The sequence below is a fragment of the Phocoena phocoena genome, chromosome 3, assembly GCF_963924675.1.
Source record: "Phocoena phocoena chromosome 3, mPhoPho1.1, whole genome shotgun sequence".
Lineage (NCBI taxonomy): Eukaryota > Metazoa > Chordata > Mammalia > Artiodactyla > Phocoenidae > Phocoena > Phocoena phocoena.
The window spans coordinates 29,019,527-29,039,610 of NC_089221.1; the positions used below are offsets into that span (position 1 = coordinate 29,019,527).

A 20,084-nucleotide genomic window follows, 5' to 3' on the forward strand; every position below is an offset into this window, starting at 1 on the left:
CTCCAGTTCTGTCAATTACCAACTTATTTACAAGTCAAAATATAAGTGGCTTGGGATGCTTTTATGGGAATGCCTCAGCAGAGGGACTGATCTGCACCTGGGTGTCTGGAATGCCTTTCTGAATGTCCTCGATTGCTTAAAAAACTAAAAATAGAACTACCATATGACCCAGCAATCCCACTACTGGGCATATACCCTGAGAAAACCATAATTCAAAAAGAGTCATGTACCACAACGTTCATTGCAGCACTATTTACAATAGCCAGGACATGGAAGCAACCTAAGTGTCCATCGACAGATGAATGGATAAAGAAGATGTGGCACATATATACAATGGAATATTACTCAGCCATAAAAAGATACGAAATTGAGTTATTAGTAGTGAGGTGGATGGATCTAGAGTCTGTCATACAGAGTGAAGTAAGTCAGAAAGAGAAAAACAAATACCGTATGCTAACACATATATATGGAATCTAAAAACAACAACAACAACAAATGGTTCTGATGAACCTAAGGGCAGGACAGGAATAAAGACGCAGACGTAGAGAATGGACTTGAGGACAAGGGGAGGGGGAAGGGTAAGCTGGGACAAAGTGAGAGAGTGGCATGGACATATATACACTACTAAATGTAAAATAGATACTAGTGGGAAGCAGCCGCATAGCACAGGGAGGTCAGCTCGGCACTTTGTGACCACCTGGAGGGGTGGGAGAGGGAGGGTGGGCGGAGGGGAGACGCAAAAGGGAAGAGATATGGGGATATATGTATACATATAGCTGATTCACTTGGTTATAGAGCAGAAACGAACACAACTTTGTAAAGCAATTATACTCCAATAAAGATGTTTTAAAAAAAAAAAAAAGACCCATTATAATCCCCACCTTTTCTTTCAGACTCTGTGCATGTGCCAGACACACAGAGCTAAAGTGTGGCCAGTGAGTCAGTCTGGGAAGAGCAGCAGATAATGTTCCCTTTAATGCCCTATGCAGTTCAGAAGAGCGGTTTCCTGCTGAGGAAAGTCCTCGGGAGCACTTACATGCTTACTGAATGAGGGATGAGTGAACCAAGGGTCGCAGCCTCCAACGGGTTGTCTTCGTTCTCAGTCTTTACCCCTCTGGAGGTCACATTTAGCCCCATGTCACCTCATGGATTAACAGGAACAAGGATTCTGTGGGTGGACAGGTTCCACATATCACGGCAGACCCTTGGCCAGATTCCTTATCAGGCATCTCCGTCTTCCCCTCCAAAGTTCTTCTCCTTGTCAGTTACTTTGTCTTGCCCCTTTATCTTCCTTTCATTCCGCTCTAAATCCCCTTGGCAGTCCCAAGCCATCCTGCTCTCGCTCAGCTTCTGTGTCTCACAGACTAAAATACCAGGCTGATATCTAGAGAAATAACCATGAGCATTCCTCAAAGTATGCCCCGTGGGGCAAGTCCTCCCACCACGTGCCTTGTTATAGCCTTTGCCCCACAGAAACGGCTCCCTTTCTATGCAGGCACAGGGTTGCATGGAAAATGTGATCTCTCCATGCTGTTTCAGAAGCAATAAAGATTGACACATGGCTGCCCACTCAAAAGCCCAGCTGCCTCCTTCGCCTCAATTTCAGCTTTCCTTCCTTCAGGCAGGGATTTCCTTGGGTCTCCCCAAAGCGGGGGATGCCCTGTCCACAGAGCACCCAGGACCTGACCCTATCATAGAACTGATAATGAAACCTGATTTATCTTTCTTCCTGAACCTGCCCGGGCCGGTAGCTCATGGATGTCAAGAACAGTGTTTATTATTTTATTAGTTTTTCTTCTATGTTCCTCATCCTTAATATAAATCTCAATAAATGCTTTTGAATAAATAAATGTATTGGGTGCCAGCTGCATTTAGAGGGAAGTTGGTAAGGATTTTATTCTCTAATGGGCTCTAAATCATTGGCGTACGTGGTTGAGAGGGTAATGCCTTGTCTATATTGGGTGGTTTAAAAATTGATAATAATGGCGATGTGTTTTTTGATAGGATTTCCAATTTTCAAAGTATTTTCTTATAAAATATTTATTTTATTCTTTTCCCAACACCGTGAGGTTTCTGGATGGTATCACTGAGTTTGCAAATGCTTGTGGCTATTCAACAGTAGAGGCGGGGCTGGCAACTTGCCTTCTGAGTGTAAATTGGTGAAATCTTTCTGGTAATACATGTTAAAAGCCTTAAGAATGTAGATACACTTTTTTTTTTTTTTTAGAACAGTATACATAGTTGCCTGTCATTTTAATTTTTTCTCTTTATTTTTAACATCTTTATTGGAGTATAATTGCTCTACAATGTTGTGTTAGTTGCTGCTTTATAACAAAGTGAATCAGCTATACATATACATACATCCCCATATCTCCTCCCTCTTGCGTCTCCCTCCCACCTTCCCTATCCCACCCCTCTAGATGGGCACAAAGCACCGAGCTGATCTCCCTGTGCTATGTAGCTGCTTCCCACTAGCTATCTATTTTACATTTGGTAGTGTATATATGTCCATGCCACTCTCTTTGTCCCAGCTTACCCTTACCCCTTCCCATGTCCTCAAGTCCATTCTCTACGTCTGCGTCTTTATTCCTGTCCTGCCCTTAGGTTCATCAGAACCATTTGTTGTTGTTTTTAGATTCCATATATATGTGTTAGCATACGGTATTTGTTTTTCTCTTTCTGACTTACTTCACTCTGTATGACAGACTCTAGGTCCATCCACCTCACTACAAATAACTTAATTTCGTTTCTTTTTATGGCTGAGTAATATTCCATTGTATATATGTGCCACATCTTCTTTATCCATTCATCGGTCGATGGACACTTAGGTTGCTTCCATGTCCTGGCTGTTGTAAATAGAGCTTCAATGAACATTTTGGTACATGACTCTTTTTGAATTATGGTTTTCTCAGGGTATATGCCCAGTAGTGGGATTGCTGGGTCGTATGGCAGTTCTATTTTTAGTTTTTTAAGGAACCTCCATACTGTTGTAGATACACTTTGAATTGGAAAATACGCTTCTAGAAATTTATCCAAAGGAAAAGAAATGTGCAAAAACAATTTTCTATGCACACAAAACATCCTCCCTGTGCTATTTATAAAAAAATAAATATTGGGAAATATTGGGAAAAAAATCTAAATATCAAATCATAAAGGCTTATTTAACTAGATCATGGTATAGATATTCAGCAAAATATTGTTTAATTTTAAAAATAATGTGATAAAACTTTTAATGATATGGAAACATGTGAAAGAAAGAAGATAACTGGGTACAGAAAGTGTATGTGTTTGACCTCAATTCTAATATATGTATCTCCATATGTGCACAGAAGAAAAACTGGGAATATATATATGCACCCGTTATATTAGCAGTGGTTATCTCTGGGAGGATGATTCTAAAATTAAAAAATATTATTTTTGTAATAAAATAAAGTGTTACTAAAATACCTAAATAAAATTAAAAGTTATTACTTTTATAATTGCGGGGGAAAGTCCCAATAAAAATTTTAACTCCATAAAAACAATCACTTCATGGACACCTGGCTCTTTGGAATGTAAATACATGGACGAAGTCCCCACTAGGGTGAGGTACAGACATTGGTTATATGTGTCATGGCACAAGTTTCAGTTGTTGACAGCCAGCCTCCCCGTGTTAATTAGTGGCTGTGTCTGAGCACGTGACCCATCTCTTGGGCAATAGCAATAAAGAGGGGTTGCAACATTTCTTGATGTCCTGCTCACTTGTTTTTAAGAACTCCCTCCACTTCTCAGAATTCCATTATTATGTCCATCTTAGGGTTATTTTAAATCCCCTGGGGCAACTAGCTATTATTTGCCATTAAGCTTCTGACAAGTGGATGAGAGGCAATTTCATGGAAAAACCCCTTGCACTGAGCCTCAGAAAAGGGTGCGGTCATCTTATTAAAACAGAGTTTAAGAAGTTCAGCTGGGTTCTCTCTGCGAAGCTGTGTACTTGTTTTAGCCCAGCCCCTCAGCTTCTGGTCATCCTTGGGATACGAAGCAAAAGGAATTAGAAGTTTAAAGTGTGGAAAAGAGGGAAAGAAGGTGGAGAAAGTGGGAGAATCTGGAAGTCCAAAGGGTGGTAAGGAAGAGGGGCAGCTGGTGGACTCAGGGGTTAAAGCCCCACTCTCTTGTCTATGGCCAGAAATCTGAGCATCTCTGCCACATCCTGAAACCACTCCCAGTGCCAAAGTCTCCCTCTCCCCTTACCTTGCTCCATCTTGTACCTGTACCGGCACATCCTGTCCCTACCTGATTTAATCACCTCTTCTCACTCTTGTACGATATGTTCTTTCAAACTCCTTCTTCGTTCAAAGCATCTGGGCTACTTACACAGCAAGATAATTACTTGTCTCTCTTACTGGCTTATATTTACTCTATTTTTTCTTCTTTCCCCTTTACTCAGCTTCCCTCAGGAGCCCTCTCTTAGCAGAAAAGCCACCTGTCCAATCAAAGATGTAATGGCCAGGGATCTGAGCTAGGCTGGATCTGTGGGGAGAGCAAAAAGTACTCCCAGTGCAGACTCCTTGAGAGAAAAAGGAAGGAGGAATGAGAACCAGGGTTCACCCCTTTAAATGCATTTTCAGAAAACTTCAGGATGACTCTAGTTTAGTGGCTGGAACACCTATCCATCCATCCATCCATCCATCCATCTTTCAAACGTCCACTGAGCATCTCTGATGCAGCAGACATGGGCAGGGCCCTGATAATTTAGTCTTGTGCTAAAGCAACCCTCCTAGTACTTAGGCTGGTAGAGAAGAGAAAAGCTAGTATAACACTTTAGTGTAAATGACAGAAGTATTAAGAAGGAGCTCTGCAGGGGCCATGAGAGCCAAGAGCAGGCAGATTTGACCTACTCAAGGAGGTTGGGGCTTCCCTGGGGAGGCTACCTGAGGGATGACGAGTAGAAAGTCCCTCTTCTCTCTCTATTCACAGCCCTGCGTATAAATGGGTATGCAGATGCTCCTGGTTGCTTCTCCAACAACCATTTCCCCTTTGTTTTTGTACACAGAGCCCAGTTTTGTCAGCTGTCAGCTGTCCAGTCCCAGTGGATGGGGTGTTATCATTCTAAGGTAACTGTGGTAATCTCACTTCCCATTTATCTGTGATTGGTTTAGGACTGGTTATTCCACCCAGTTCTGGGCACTAAGACATGGCAGAAGTCTTCTGGGGTCTGCTGGGGAAGATTTTCCTCCCTAGTCAAAAGAGAGAGGGTGGAAAAGAAGGGTCCCCAGATAAAGAGTCTGGGTCCTTGGTTGTATTATGAGCTCCTAAAGCAAACCTGGGACTGGTTTTCTCAGGACTTTTTTGGTGAGTGTTACACGCCCATGGTTTAGTCTGCTTTTAGCCAGGCATCTGGCCTTTGGGGGATGATTTCATCAGCGTCTGGCACGGACAGCTCAGTGGTCTAATTGGTGAAATGGGTATGTTTTCAACCCTAGTGGCCTACGGGTGGAAAAGGTGGGTGTGAGTGAGAACTCTCAGTATGCTGCTGTGAAGGGAAAGAACAAAGTAGCTTGTGGCTGGGGTATTACTTTATTGGGCATGTTCAAAGTAATCATATCCTCACTATTGCTTTATCTGTTTTTTTTTTTTTTTTTTTGCGGTACGTGGGCCTCTCACTGTTGTGGCCTCTCCCCTTGCGGAGCACGGGCTACAGACGCGCAGGCTCAGCGGCCATGGCTCACGGGCCCAGCTGCTCCGCGGCATGTGGGATCTTCCCGGACCGGGGCACGAACCCACGTCCCCTGCACCGGCAGGCAGACTCCCAACCACTGCGCCACCAGGGAAGCCCTACTTTATCTGTTTGAATATCCTTTTGATTTTTTTCTTTTCAGTTCTCTGGACAATGGCAGATTTAGTGCTAGGAGTCATTAAAAGTGAAAGTCCAATAATTACTCTGCTTAACTGTTTTTTGATGTGCATGTTCTGTCCAAGAAAATACGGAATCTGATTGGTTATTTAGCCATGTATGTAAATAGCTCCCACATTGTGAGACATTTTCTCAAATTTGAGGAAAGTCATAAATATTTGGCACCAACCACTTTAAGTTCTATAAATGGACTAATCTGATTCAGTTTTCTGGATACTTTTCTAGCAAACAAAAGCCACCCGCATGTTCCAGGGTCTCCCACTGTAGACTCAGAGTTTTGGGAGCCAGGAAAACTGTATCTTCCTGCGTCTTGGGCACAGGAAAACAGACTTGGCAGCTCTGGTGCCCAGGCTGTCATGCGTGCCATTTCCTCTTTACCATTAATGTTTGTCTGGGAGGGGGTCTTCCAGGAAAAGTCATATCCTTGTTCTCAGTCTAGTCCTTTGCTTGGCCGTTCACAAGTGTTATTTGGTAATGAAGAGTCCACGAGATGGTCAGGCCTTGGGGCTGGATGTGAACTGAGGTTGCAGTATGATCCAGGTGGAGGTCACACACTTTGGGGCTGGCGCACTTAGGGATCTGGACAGGTACAAAATAACCCTCATTCACCTGAGAGGCGACGCAAGTTGCAGAAAGGATTGGACAGTGGTTTCTAGAGCTGGTTCTGCCATTTCTCAGTCAGATCGATTTGGGCCCATCTCTTCCTCTTTCTGAGATGAATTTCTTTTAATAGAAACTGTAGAGCGGGTCACATCTGTCTTGCTTTCCTCAGCCAACTATTGTGGGGATGAGATGAATTAATGTTATGAAAATGCTCCACGGGACTGCAAGTTCTACGTGAGTGTGAACCAGTGGTCAGTAAGAGGTGAATGCTCCCAGATCCTCCACGTCTCTCTGACTCTTTAAGTGGAGGTCTAATTCCAGATGGAGAAGGTTCTCCTTTCTCCCTGAATGTCTTTTGATTTAGGAACTCCCAAGTATCCTTGCTTTAGGACTCTTGGTTACTGAGGGGCTGCCATGTGCCGCCATGGTGATGATATCCCTTTGGCTGGGAGCCCAGTGACCCCTGTGTCCCTCTTGGCTCCAGATTCAGGACAGGGTCATTTGCTCCACAAGGAGCTGCAGATCCCAGGGGCCATACAATGGAGGAAATGGGGCCCAAAGCCAATGCCAACCGCTCCTTTATTTGCAGGTGTCAACACCAAGAGCTTTGTGGTGGGGTGGCTTCATGTTTGCTCAGGGCTGGAGTCTGGGGAAAGCACACAGACTCCTTTGGTGCCCTTTTGCTTTCTCTTTTGAATTCTGTTCTCTCTCCTACTCCTCTCTGTCCTTCCCTACACAGAAGTAATTTCAGGCTCCCTCTGCTTCCCAGAACTCTGCATTGGCAGTACCAGCAAAGTCAAGAGGAGTTCCACACAACAGAACTCCCTACGGTGATGGAAATGGTCTATGTCTTCTCTGTCCAATACGGCAACCATAACCATATGTGACTGTCAAACATTTGAAATGTGGCCAGTGTAACCGAGGAATTGAATTTTTAATATTATATAATTTCAATGAATTTACATTAAAATTAACACTTGAAGCCAGTGGCTAGTGTGTTTGATGGTGCAGGTCTGGAGCTCAATACCTCAATCATTTCAGTCCTTCCGCTCCAATCACAATTAACCTGTCCTGCAGATGATGGATAAAGAAGATGTGGGACACATATACAATGGAATACTACTCAGCCATAAGAAAGAATGAAATAATGCCATCTGCAGCAACATGAATGCAAATAGAGATTATCATACGAAGTGAAGTAAGACAGAAAGAGAAAGACAAATACCATATGATATCTCTTATATCTGGAATCTAAAATATGACACAAATGAACCTGTCTACAAAACAGAAACAGATGTCTGAACACAAAAAACAGACTTCTGGTTGCCAAGGGAAGGGGGTTGGGGAAAGGATGGAGCGTAAATTTGGGGTTAGGGGGGACCTTCAAGATGGTGGAAGAGTAAGAGGTCACCTCACCTTCCTCTCCACAAATACACCAGAAATACATCTACATGTGGAACACCTCCTACAGAACACCTACTGAACGCTAGCAGAAGACCTCAGACCTCCCCAAAGGCAAGAAACTCCCCACGTACCTGGGTAGGGCAAAAGAAAAAAGGAAAAAAGAGACAAAGAATAGGGACGGGACCTGCACCAGTGGGAGGGAGCTGTGAAGGAGGAAAGGTTTCCACACACTAGAAGCCCCTTGCAGGTGGAGACTTTGGGTGGCGGAGGGGGAAGCTCCGGAGCCATGGAGGAGAGCGCAGCAACAGGGGTGCGGAGGGCAAAGCGGAGAGATTCCCACACAGAGGATCAGCGCCGACCAGCACTCACCAGCCCACGAGGCTTGTCAGCTCACCCGCCGGGGCGGGCGGTGCTGGGAGCTGAGGCTCGAGCTTCGGACAGCTAGCCGGGAGAGGACTGGGGTTGGCGGCGTGAACACAGCCTGAAGGGGGCCAGTGCGCCATGGCTAGCCGGGAGGGAGTCCGGGAAAAAATGTGGACCTGCCTAAGAGGCAAGAGACCATTGTTTTGGGGTGCGTGAGGAGGGGGGATTCAGAGCACCACTTAAAGGAGCTCCAGAGACAGGCGCCAGCCACGGCTAACAGCGCGGACTACAGAGACAGGCATGAGACGCTAAGGCTGCTGCTGCTGCCACCAAGAAGCCTGTGTGCGAGCACAGGTCACTCTCCACACCTCCCTTCCGGGTAGCCTGTGCAGCCTGCCACTGCCAGGGTCCCATGATCCAGGGACAACTTCCCTGGGAGAACGCACGGCACGCCTCAGGCTGGTGCAATCTCATGCCGGCCTCTGCTGCCGCAGGCTCGCACCGCATCCGTATCCCTCCCTCCCCCTGCCTCAGTGAGCCAGAGCCCCCGAAGCAGCCGCTCCTTTAGCCCTGTCCTGTCTGAGCGAAGAACAGATGCCCTCAGGTGACCTACACGCAGAGGTGGGTCCAAATCCAAAGCTGAACCCCGGGAGCTGCACGAACAAAGAGAAAGGGAAATCTCTCCCAGCAGCCTCAGGAGCAGAAGATTAAATCTCCACAGTCAACTTGATGTACCCTGCATCTGTGGAATACCTGAATAGACAACGAATCATCCCAAATTGAGGTGGTAGACTTTGCGAGCAACCGTAGACTTGGGGTTTACTTTCTGCATCTAATTTGTTTCTGGTTTTATGTTTATCTTAGTTTAGTATTTAGAGATTATTATCATTGGTAGATTTGTTTATTGATTTGGTTGCTCTTTTACTTTTTTTAATTTACAGATATATATATATATATATATATTTCCCTTTATCTCTTTTTGTGAGTGTGTATGTGTATTCTTCTTTGTGTCATTTGTCTGTATAGCTTTGCTTTTACCATTTGTCCTAGGGTTCTCTCTGTGTGTTTTTTTTTTTTTTAGTATAGTTTTTAGCACTTGTTATCATTGGTGTATTTGTTATTTGGTTTGGTTGCTCTCTTCTTTCTCCCTTTCTTTTTTCTTTTATTACCTTTTTATTTTAAAATTTATAATAATGTTTTTATTTTAATAACTTTATTTCTTTTTATTTTCTTCCTTCCTTCTATTCTTTCTTTCTTCCTTCCTTCCTTTTTCTTTCTTTCTTTCTATCTTTCTTTCTTTCTTCCTTCCTTCCTTCCTTCCTTCCTTCCTTCCTTCCTTCCTTCCTTCCTTCCTTCTTCCTTTCTTCCTTTCCTCCTTTCCTCCTTCCTTCCTTTCCTCCTTCCTTCCTTCCTTTCTTTCTCTTTCATTCTCTTTCTTTTTCTCTTTATTTCTCCCTCCCTTTTCTTCTGAGCCATGTGGCTGACAGGGTCTTGATGCTGGCTGTCTTCTGAGCCATGTGGCTGACAGGGTCTTGATGCTGGCTGTCAGGCCTGGGCCTCTGAGGTGGGAGGGCAAAGTTCAGGAAATTGATCCACCAGAGACCTCCAGGCTCCATGTAATATCACATGGCAAAAGCTCTCCCAGAGATCTCCATCTCAATGCTAAGACCCAGCTCCACTCAAGGACCAGCAAGCTACAGTGCTAGACACCCTATGCCAAACAACTATCAAGATATGAACAAAACCCCACCCATTAGCAGACAGGCTGCCTATTATCATAATAAGGTCACAGACACCCCAAAACACACCACGGGACGTGGTTCTGCCCACCAGAAAGGCAACATCCAGCCTCATCTACCAGAACACAGGCACCAAACCCCTCTAGCAGGAGGCCTACACAACCCACTGAACCAAACTTAGCCACTGGGGGCAGACACCAAAAACAACAGGAACTATGAACCTGCAGCCTGTGAAAAGGATACCCCAAACACAGTAAGTTAAGCAAAATGAGAAGACAGAGAAATACACAGCGGATGAAGGAGAAACGTAAAACCCCACCAGACCAAGCAAATGAAGAGGAAATAGGCAGTCTATCTGAAAAAGAATTCAGAGTAATGATAGTAAAGATGATCCAAAATCTTGGAAATAGAATGGAGAAAATACGAAAAACGTTTAACAAGGACCTAGAAGAATTAAAGAGCAAACAAACAATGATGAACAACATAATAAATGAAATTAAAAATTCTCTAGAAGGAATCAATAGCAGAATAACTGAAGCAGAAGAACAGATAAGTGACCTGGAAGATAAACTAGTGGAAATAACTATGGCAGAGCAGAATAAAGAAAAAGGAAAGAAATGAATTGAGGACAGTCTTAGAGACTTCTGGGATAACATTAAATGCACCAACATTCGAATTATAGGGGTCCCAGAAGAAGAGAAAAAGAAAGAGAATGAGAAAATATTTGAAGAGATGATAGTTGAAAATTTCCCTAATATGGGAAAGGGAATAGTCAATCAATTGCAGGAAGCACAGAGAGTCCCAAATAGGATAAATCCAAGGAGAAACATGCCAAGACATATATTAATCAAACTATCAAAAAAAAATAGAAAGAAAAAATAATAAAAGCAGCAAGGGAAAAATAACAAATAACATACAAGGGAATCACCATAAGGTTAACAGCTGACCTTTCAGCAGAAACTCTGCAAGCCAGGAGGCAGTGATAAGAAATATTTAAAGTGGTGAAAGGGAAAATCCTACAACCAAGATTACTGTACCCAGCAAGGATCTCATTCAGATTAGATGGAGAAATTAAAACCTTTACAGACAAGCAAAAGCTAAGAGAATTCAGCACCACCAAGCCAGCTTTACAACAAATGCTAAAGGAAATTCTCTAGGCAGGAAACACAAGAGAAGGAAAAGACCTATAATAACAAACCCAAAACAATAAAGAAAATGGTCATAGGAACATACATATTAATAATTACCTTAAATGTAAATGGATTAAATGCTCCAACCAAAAGACATAGACTGGCTGAATGGAGACTAAAACAAGACCCATACATATGCTGTCTACAAGAGACCCACATCAGACCTAGGGACACATACAGACTAAAAGTGAAGGGATGGAAAAAGATATTCCATGCAAATGGAAATCAAAAGAAAGCTGGACTAGCAATTCTCATATCAGACAAAATAGACTTTAAAATAAAGGCTATTACAAGAGACAAAGAAGGACACTACATAATGATCAAGGGTTGAATATAAGAAGAAGATATAACAATTGTAAATATTTATGCACCCAAAATAGGAGCACCTCAATACATAAGGCAAATGCTAACAGCCAAAACAGGGGAAATTGACAGTAAAACAATCATAGTGGGGACTTTAACACCCCACTTTCACCAATGGACGGATCATCCAAAGGAAAATAAAGAAGGAAACACAAGCTTTAAATGATACATTAAACAAGATGGACTTTTTGATATTTATAGGACATTCAATCCAAAAACAACAGAATATACATTCTTCTCAAGTGCTCATGGAACATTCTCCAGGATAGATCATAGCTTGGGTCACAAATCAAGCCTTCGTAAATTTAAGAAAATTGATATCCTATCAAGTATCTTTTCAGACCACAACACTATGAGACTAGGTATCAATTACAGGAAAAAAATCTCTAAAAAATACAAACACACAGAGGCTAAACAATATACTACTGAATAACCAAGAGATCACTGAAGAAACCAAAGAGGAAATAAAAAAAAACACCTAGAAGCAAATGACAACGAAAACAAGATGACCCAAAATCTATGGGATGCAGCAAAAACAGTTCTAAGAGGGAAGTTTATAGCAATACAATCCTACCTCAAGAAACAAGAAACATCTCAAATAAATAACCTAAACTTACACCTACAGCAATGAGAGAAAAAACACAAAAAACCCAAAGTTAGCAGAAGGAAAGAAATCATAAAGATCAGATCAGAAAAAAATGAAAAAGAAATGAAGGAAACAATAGCAAAGATCAATAAAACTAAAAGCTGGTTCTTTGAGAAGATAAACAACAATGATGAACCATTAGTGAGACTCATCAGGAAAAAAAGGGAGAAGACTCAAATCAATAGAACTAGAAATGAAAAAGGAGAAGTAACAACTGACACTGCAGGAATACAAAGGATCATGAGAGATTACTACAAGCAACTATATGCCAATAGAATGCACAACCTGGAAGAAATGGACAAATTCTTAGAAAAGCACAGCCTTCTGAGACTGAACTAGGAAGAAATAGAAAATATAAACAGACCAAACACAAGCACTGAAATTGAGACTGTGATTTAAAATCTTCCTACAAACAAAAGCACAGGACCAGATGGCTTCACATGTGAATTCAATCAAACATTTAGAGAAGAGCTAACACCCATCATTCTCAAAGTCTTCCAAAATGTAGCAGAGGGAGGGACACTCCCAAACTCATTCTACGAGGGCACCATCACCCTGATACCAAAATCAAAGATGTCACAAGGAAAGAAAACTACAGGCCAATATCACTGATGAACACAGATGCAAAAATCCTCAACAAAATACTAGCAAACAGAATCCAATAGCACAATAAAAGGATCATACACCATGGTCAAGTGGGATTTATGCCAGAAATGCAAGGATTCTTCAATATAGGCAAATCAATCAATGTGATAAACCATATTAACAAATTGAAGGAGAAAAACCATATGATCATCTCAATAGATGCAGAAAAAGCTTTTGACAAATTCAACACCCATTTATGATAAAAACCATGCAGAAAGTAGGCATAGAGGGAACTTACCTCAACATAATAAAGGCCATGTATGACAAAGTCACAGCCAATATCGTTCTCAATGGTGGAAAACTGAAACCATTTCCTCTAAGATCAGGAACAAGACAAGGTTGTCCACTCTCACCACTATTATTCAACATAGTTTTGGAAGTTTTAGCCACAGCAATCAAAGAAGGAAAAGAAATAAAAGGAATCCAGTTTGGAAAAGAAGAAGTAAAGCTGTCACTGTTTGCTGATGACATGACACTATACATAGAGATTCCTAAAGATGCTACCAGAAAACTACTAGAGCTAATCAATGAATTTGGTAAAGTAGCAGGATACAAAATTAATGCACAGAAATATCTGACATTCCTATACACTGATGATGAAATATCTGAAAGAGATATTAAGGAAACACTCCCATTTTCCATTGCAACAAAAAGAATAAAATACCTAAGAATAAGCCTAACTAAGGAGACAAAAGACCTGTATGCAGAAAACTATGACACTGATGAAAGGAATTAAAGATGATACAAACAGATGGAGAGATATACCATGTTCTTGTATTGGAAGAATCAACATTGTGAAAATGACTATACTACCTAAAGCAATCTACAGAGTCAATGCAATCCCTATGAAACTATCAATGGCATTTTTCACAGAACTAGAACAAAACATTTCACAATTTGCATGGAAACACAAAAGACCTCAAATAGCCAAAGCAATCTTGAGAAAGAGAAACTGAGCTGGAGGAATCAGGCTCCCTGACTTCAGACTATACTACAAAGCTACAGAAATCAAGACAGTATGGTACTGGCACAAAAACAGAAATATAGATCAATGGAACAGGATAGAAAGCCCAGAGATAAATCTATATACATATGGTCACCTTATATTTGACAATGGAGGCAAGAATATGTAATGGAGAAAGGACTGTCTCTTTAATAAGTGGTGCTGGGAAAACTGGACAGCTACATGTAAAAGAATGAAATTAGAATACTCCCTAACACCATGCACAATAATAAACTCCAAATGGATTAAAGACCTAAATGTAAGACCAGACACTATAAAACTCTTAGAGGAAAACATAGGCAGAATACTCTGTGACATAAATCACAGCTAGATCCTTTTGGACCCACCTCCTAAAGAAATGGAAATAAAAACAAAAATAAACAAATGACACCTAGTGAACCTTAAAAGCTTTTGCACAGCCAAGGAAATCATAAACAAGACAAAAAGACAACCCTCAGAATGGGAGAAAATATTTGCAAATGAAGAAACTGACAAAGGATTAATCTCCAAAATTTACAAGCAGCTCATGGAGCTCAATATCAAAAAAACAAACAACTCCAATGCAAAAATGGGCAGAAGAACTACACAGACATTTCTCCAAAGATGATATACGGATTGCCAACAAACACATGAAAGAATGCTCAACATCATTAATCATTAGAGAAATGCAAATCGAAACTACAATGAGGTATCACCTCACACCAGTCAGAATGGCCATCATCAAAAATCTACAAACAATAAATGCTGGAGAGGGTGAGGAGAAAAGGGAACCCTCTTTCACTGTTGGTGGGAATGTAAATTGATACAGCCACTATGGGGAACAGTATGGAGGTTCCTTAAAAATCTAAAAATAGAACTCCATAGGACCCAGCAATCCCACTACTGGGCATATACCCTGAGAAAACCATAATTCAAAAATAGTCATGTACCACAATGTTCATTGCAGGTCTATTTACAAAGCCAGAACGTGGAAGCAACCTAAGTGTCCATCGACAGAAGAATGGATAAAGAAGATGTGGCACATATATACAATGGAATATTACTCAGCCATAAAAAGAAATGAAACTGAGTTATTTGTAGTGAGGTGGATGGTCCTAGAGACTGTCAGAGTGAAGTAAGTCAGAAAGAGAAAAACAAATACTGTGTGCTAACAGATATATGGCATCTAAAAAAAAAAAAGGTTCTGAAGAAGCTAGGGGCAGGAGAGGAGTAAAGATACAGACGTAGAGAATGGACTTGAGGACATGGGAAGGGGGAAGAGTAAGCTGGGACGAAGTGAGAGAGTGGCATGGACATATATGCACTACCAAATGTAAAATAGATAGCTAGTGGGAAGTAGCCACATAGCACAGGGAGATCAGCTCAGTGCTTTGTGCCCACCTATAGTGGGCACAGGGAGGGTGGGAGGGAGATGCAAGAGGGAAGAGATATGGGCCTATATGTATATATATATATAGCTGATTCACTTTATTATAAAGCAGAAACTAACACACCATTTTAAAGTAATTATACTCCAATAAAGATGTTAAAAAAAATAAAGTTTGGGGTTAGCAGATGTAAGCTATAATATATAGAATGGATAAACTACAAGGTCCTACTGTATAGTACAGGAAACTATATTTAATACCCTATGACAAACCATAATGGAAATGAATATAAAATAGAATGTGTATATATATATATATATATATATATATATATATATATATATATATACCTACATACATATAACTGAATCACTTTTCTATACAGCAGAAATTAACACAACATTGTAAGTCAACTATACTTAAAAAACCCCAAAAAACAATTAACCTGTCCTGTGTCCCAACCTCATGGCCCCCTTCTTAGAGAGGTACCAACAAGCTAATCTGACAAACAAATTCCTATCTACGTATTAATTTCTTACCCTTCTTAGGTAAATGTGTAGGTTTTGAACAATGCCCTGCTTCAGTCAATGCAGAGGCTCAAATGATAGGCATTTGAAGGACTCTGGTAGGCAAGCACGGTGGGGGAAAACATTATAGGCTTAGAGTTTTAGAGTGACCTCAAAGCATACTCTATGGATGGGCCCATCCTCCCCAGTGCCCTGGGCTGCTTCGAAGTTCCTCCTAGTCTCTTGCAGTTTGGGGAGAGTTAAGGTCAAAGATGTGTAGATGGGAGCCTGGGAAAGAGCTGGACGTGGGAGGGTTGGAATGGGCAGAGCCTAAAGGATGCCAACCTCCTGCAAAAGAACCTGGCATGCCATTCAGAGTGGCATTCTGTTCCACTCTGGGGAGGAGGTGCCAGGGAGAGGTTGTTAGTGCGGGGTCATTACCACTGGACAGGATTGGAGGGTTAACAGTTCAAAAAGAGACCAGAAACCAGACTGAAGGCCACAAAATGGACTGTGGCCCTTCCGGTGGGGTCTCAGACAGGAAGTGTGATTCTACTCTTAATTCTAATCCTCCTTTATAGGGACCGTTTTGTTTCCTCTGAATTCTTTTATGAACATTGCTTTCTGGATGTTCCTTTCACCCTGAAACTGAGCAGTGTTTCTGTTTCTCTTGGACAACCATGGGACTGCTCTCAAGGTCTTGCCTGTGTTTTCACAGATACCTACTGGCATCAGAAGCCAACACTTTCACACCAAACACTAGGCTGGGTAAAGGGTGGAGGATAATGAGGGGTGGATGTAGTTTGTACATAAGTATACATATAAATAAAAAAGAGTAGCCAACCCGCCCTGGTGCTTTGCAATGCAATTTAGACCATGCTGTGCTTTTCCGGACCTCATGAAGGGAAGGATTGCTCAAGCATTTAGTGTTACTCTGTCCTCTCGTTTGCCTTTCATTCAATCAAACCTCATGAGGCATTTGGCATCAAGGGGCAGAAGCCTAGGAAGAAGAAAGAAACTCCGAGAAGCTGGTGGTTTGGCTGGGTTGATTCACCGGCTGCAGTGTTACCAAATACTCCTGGGCTTTAAGCCAAAGGGTCTTGCTGTGAGGAAGCAGTTTGACAACTTATGGCATCCCTTCTGCAAGTCCTTGCTAATGTTTACTCTGAACACTGTAAATTTCAGTCTACTCGCGTGAAAAATACAAGTCTTGCTGGGCTGAGGTAACTTAGAGCAGGGGTTTTTCTTGTGGGGGATTTTGTCTCCCCCAACCCAGGGGACGCCTGGCAATGTCTGGAAACATGATTTTATTGTCACTACTGCGGGGAGGACTTTCTCTTCTCTGGAACCCTAGGCGACATCTGAAGACATGGTTGATTGTCACAAGTGGGGTGGGAGTGGAATACTGGCATTTAATGAGTGAAGACCGGGGTGCTGCCAAGCATGCTGCAATGCACAAAACAGCCTCCACGACAAAGAATTATCTGTCCTAGAATGTCAGCAGTGCTAAAGGTGAGAAACTCTGGCCCCGAGGGAAAGCCCAGGCTCGGTTCTTGACACTGACGTATCAGATGGTCCTCAAAGGACCATCACTTTTCAGTATTGGGGAACAAGTACCCTGGAGTGACCTCAGGAAATCCTAGGATAATTCTCATCTACCCATGACCTAGTCAGTTTCGTATCTTCATGAGTCCTTAACTTAACATGCTCTGAAAGAGAGAGTGCATCCTCAGGGTGACACGTGCCAAGTTGGTCTCAGAGGTCAAGATCCCATTTTTCTGTAGTACATACAGAGGGTAGCCTTGAGGCTTGGTTTCTCCATCTGTCAAGTGGACTCGTAATACTTCACGACCTATTTATCAGCTAGGCCTGGTATCCTAGGGAGATGGAGTTGGAGCATGGTATTTGATCTGGCATGAAGGGGGAATATGCGAGTTAAGTACTTCTACCCAACTCCGACTCCAAAATGGCAATAGGATATTGTAGGTGGGGAGAGGCAAACAACAACCTGTGAGATCCAAGTCAGTAGATTGGGGTTCAGTGGGTCATGGGACCAGGAAGTGATTTGCCCTGCCGATGGTAGATAGGGAAGATGCAGAGCCCAGCATGTCTGAGTCTTTCCATGAGGACTGTCAGTGGGCTGAGAGGAAGGGGACATGCAGCTGTGACAATAGTAGGGGCTGAAGGGGACACAGAAAGCCATGGCAAGAATTTATGCAGAGCTGCTTGGGAAAACAAAAGCAAATACAATATTTCTTTTTCTGATTTTAAAGGAATAGCACAGTCATTGTTGAAATTGTCTCAAGTACAGACAACTATGAAGAGAAAATTAAAATCTCCCATAAATGCACCGCGAGGAGATATCAGCTATTAATAGGTGTGGTATTTTCCTTGAGAAAAACAGAGAAGGGTTTTCTGGGCAGAATAGGCTGGGGAGATCAAAAAGGTCTTTGAGAATAGCAGAATGCAACAATGTGGATGTTGACTGGTTCGGAACTATTCTCTCTGTGAGCCAAGAGAGAAGAGTCCTTTCCTGAGCCTGGATGAAGCGCACGGTAGGACAGTTGGGCGATGTGTCAAGTTCCCCTTACCTCAAGGTTCATGTGGAAAGCATCCTTAGCGTTCGCCTCCATGAATAGAAGAGTTCTTTAGCTGAAAGAGGAAATGACTTATTTTAGCTCAAAGATGATGAAACAGGAGATGCCATTTCTTACTCACTTTGCAGTAATAGCATGACTGAAATCACTGCACTTCAGTGATGGCATAAGACACCTCTGGTTTGTTTTTTTTTTGAATTAGTTTTCTATCAACCTTATTATGAAGTAATTTCAAACATAGAAAAGTTGCAAAAATACTAAAAAAAGTTATATTCCCTTTACCCAGATACCCTAATTATTAATACTTTACATTTGGTTTATTATACTCTTTCTTCTTTTTGTTTTTGAATTTTTTGGCCACACCATGCAGCATGTGGGATCTTCAATCCCAACCAGGGATCAAACCTGCATGCCTTGCAATGGAAGCCCAGAATCTTAATCACTGGACCGCCAGGGAAGTCCCTACCATCCTCTTTCTTTTCTGTATACACAAATGATTACTTTTATTGAATCATTTGAGAATAAGTCATGATGTCTCTTCACCCTCTAATATTTCTGTTGTGTTTTCTTAAGAGCAAGGGAATTCTCTTATATAACCATAATGTAATGTCCAAAATCAGAAAATTAACGTTGATGTGGTACTATTATCTTATCTACAGATCTTCCTAAAATGTTGCCGGTTATCCTAATTGGGATTTGACTTTGTGAAATTTGGCCCTGGAGACCTTGAATGAAATTTATTGACATATCCTGTCATAGCCATGGCTGAACTGGGCTGCTCCAGCTCAAAGCTCAAGTTTGATTCTATCTCATGGGTTCATATGAGCACTGGCAGAAGCCTGCCTTTCGAGATGTGAATAATTTTTGGTAGTGACAGAGTTGTTCCCTGGGCTGTTGCGTGTGGGCTTATATCAGCTGGGCTATGCCCATCTGGAATCATGGTTCCCATCTTGTTCCTTCCAATATATCTGGCTCTAGGTTTTGTCTAAGACACCTTAAACTCTGAGGACTAACTGGCCTGGGTCTGTGAGGCATGAGTTGACAATTGCTAATAGTATGGATCTGAGTTAGAACAAAAATGATTTCAGGACTTGAATACAAAATAGGCTCCTATATGTGTGCAGTTACTTTTTAAAATTTGCTTTGATATATAGACAACAATTCCTAATTTAGTGCTCAGTTTTCTCTTGCACATTCCATGCGAAAACAAACAATCTAACCAGAGTAGCAGGCCAAATAATACTTTTAAATAATTTCTATGTCTTCAAAATCCAGAATCTTGGGGATTATTGTTCAAGGAATCCAGGGCTGAGTGTTCTCCATGCTGACACCCATGGAGAAGGAAGTGGAAGGAAGGCAGCTGTGGATTGCTAACAGCGGCTTCAAGCTAACACGAATCTCTCTCATATACCCCCAATTCCTCAGCATCACCACTACTGGCCTAATGAAGGCAGAGTCCAGACATCTTTGCAATAAAAACCTATGATGTGACGAGCCCATTTGAGCGTAAAACGGCCAGCCCCAGGGCATCAGATAGTGAGGTGTCTGGTGAACCCAGAGTTCATAACACAACTGTCTGGGGCAGCTTTCTCAGAAGCCACCAATTTTTCTCCATAGATACAGTGATGCTGAATTTTTCATTTTAAAATTCTGAACATTCTAGAATGTATTTTAAATTCTGGGAATCATTTCAGGACTTAAAGCCCTCTCTTTGATAATGTTCTAACTCTGGTTAAAACAACCCCTGCTCTGCTCTGTTACCTCC

General features: G+C 41.9%; 1 protein-coding gene across 1 annotated transcript in view; it reads right to left on the reverse strand.

The window, feature by feature from the left end:
- The window catches only part of PRLR (prolactin receptor), a 66,722-nt gene extending 48,348 nt beyond the window's left edge, over positions 1 to 18,374 (reverse strand). Inside the window, exon 1 of the mRNA XM_065874066.1 lies at positions 18,314 to 18,374. The gene's annotated coding sequence lies outside the window, so the exon portion shown is untranslated. The remainder of the gene's footprint in view (positions 1 to 18,313) is intronic.
- Between the last annotated feature and the right edge of the window lie 1,710 nt (positions 18,375 to 20,084).